This window comes from Littorina saxatilis, linkage group LG13, assembly GCF_037325665.1.
Source record: "Littorina saxatilis isolate snail1 linkage group LG13, US_GU_Lsax_2.0, whole genome shotgun sequence".
Taxonomy (NCBI): Eukaryota; Metazoa; Mollusca; class Gastropoda; order Littorinimorpha; family Littorinidae; genus Littorina; species Littorina saxatilis.
In genome coordinates, this window is record NC_090257.1 from 39,354,654 (window position 1) to 39,357,153 (window position 2,500).

Here is a 2,500-nt window from a genome sequence, read left to right on the forward strand (position 1 = left end):
GTGTGTGAGTGTGTTTGTGTACCACATGTGTGTATGTGTGTAAGTGTGTAAGTGTGTTAGTTGGTGTGAGTGCATGTGTGTGTGTGAGAGAGTGTGTGTGAGTGCATGTGTGTGTGTGTGTGAGTGTGTGTGAGTGTGTTTGTGTATGTGTGTATGTGTATAAGTGTGTGTGAGTACAGTGTTTGTGTGTGTGTTTGTGTGTGTGCGTGCGTGTATGTGTGCGTGTGTGTGTGCATGCTCAGTGTGTATGTGTGAACATACCTGTCTCTGCTTGCCCCTCAAGAAATTAGCATAACACACGTCCACATTTTGTGTGTGTTTTACTGTAAATAATTCCTCTTAGTCTCATGGCATCTTGCCCCCCCCCCCCCCCCCCCCCCTCCTTCCTCCCAATTTGGACTTAAAGCTTACCCCACATGCCTTTTTTCTCAGTGCCTGAGTTGTTGAGAGAGAAAGTGAGACGAAGAACAGTGCAACTCCCCTTTTACAACCTCCAAAAGTCTGAGAAAATCAGGTCTTAAAAAGGAGGGAGTCTCAAAATGGGGGAAAATTTACAAAGGTTATTTACAGAAAATCTGAGAAAAAAATAAGGACTCCAAAGGGAGGGAGTCTTTATAGTGGGGTTTCACTGTACTACACTCTTCCTTCATGATAACAAATCTACTTGTGGAAATGTGCCTGCTTCATAACTGTCAAAAGCTTGTCTGTGTTATTTGAAACATATTGCAGGGTGACGCAAGACTCTAAACAAATGACACCCTCTCCAACATAAACTTTCACACTACCCACCCTGCTCACCAGGCAAATCTCCACTACTCTAAATAAACCATTTGACATAATTCTCAAAAAAAGCAAGTCCCTCCCCATTGCTTAGGACTTTATTCCAGATCAGGCCGCATGTAGTGCCACCTTTTTCAGACCTTGATGTTTCATATTTTCTGCTCATAACCTCTGTCAATTTAGGCCCCCCCCCCAAAATAGTCTGTTTACGGTAACCCGACCGACCCTATTTTTTTCGCGCGACCCTGGACTTTTTTTTGGCATTTGGGAAAAAAACAAAAAAAAACAACGTAAAAATATGGTTTTTTGGAGAAAAAAAAAATATCCCGACCTACCGACCCTATTTTTTTGGCCTATGTTACCGTAAACAGACCTATTTTTTTTGGGCCTTACCACCATTTCACAATGGAACCCCCTTGTTAAGACCCCTACATTTAGGACTTCACACTTTTTCAGACCTTGATTACTCACATGTTCTGCTAGGTCACCACTTTCACATGGAATGAGCATTCTTTCACTTAGACTCATACAGTGGAACCCCCATTTTAAGACCTCCAAAAATCTGCAAAAAATAGGTCTTAAAAAGGAGGGAGTCTTAAAATGGGGGTAATTTTACTGAGGCTATGAACAGAAAGTCTGATAAAACAAGGTCTTAAAAAGGAGGGAGTCTTAAAATGGGGGTAATTTTACAGAGGCTATGAACAGAAAGTCTGATAAAACAAGGTCTTAAAAAGGAGGGAGTCTTAAAATGGGGGTAATTTTACAGAGGCTATGAACAGAAAGTCTAAGAAAACAAGGTCTTAAATTGGGGGGTCTGAATAGGGGGGTTCCACTGTACTGTACCACAAATCAACATTGTGACTGCAAAGTGGGATTTTTGTGTTTTTTATGTGTGTGTGTATGTGTGTGTGTGTGTGTGTGTGTGTGTGTGTCAGGCATGAAAACTGAGGAAAAAAAAATATACTGAAAACAAAATTCGAAGGCGCGTGGCGCCAAGTTTCGCAGGCCCGAAGCACCAAGACTTCTAGGGGGGTCCGGGGGCATGCCCTCCCGGAATTATTTTTTTTCAAGGGTGCAATTTGGTGCAATCTGGGGCTATCTGAGTCTTAAAATTGGATTCAAACATGGCCCCAAAACTATTTTACTATAACTATGACTAGGAAAAAAAAAAAAAAAAAAAAAAAAGAAAAAAAAAAAAAAAAACGGAAAATAAAAAAAAATACGGTTTATTTTTTTCAAAAATACGGAAAATACGGAGAATTTTCATGCCTGGTGTGTGTGTGCCTGTTTGCTGAATTTATTTTTCAGATTGACACAGATGTAATTAAATAATAATACAACGGACCCCCCCCCCCCCCCCCCCCCCCCCCTCTAAGACCTTCAAAATCTGAGAAAATCAGGTCTGAAAAGGGGAAAGTCTCAAAATGAAAATGGAGGTTAATTTACAGAGACTATGAACAAACCATCTGAGAAAGCAGGGTCTCAGTAAAAGGGGAAAGTCTTAAATTGGGGGGGTGGGGGGGGGGTTCCATTGGCATTGTAAATCGACTGAAACCTTCCCACTCTGCATACAAAGCAGCCAGGCTGTTAATTGTTGGCAGTCTTTGACTGGAAGGGTGCATGGTCCTTTCTACTGTACAGGGGAACACCCCTCGTAAGACCTTGTTTTCCAAGAAGTTCTCTTCATAGAATCTGTGAATTGACCTCCAGTATAAAGCAC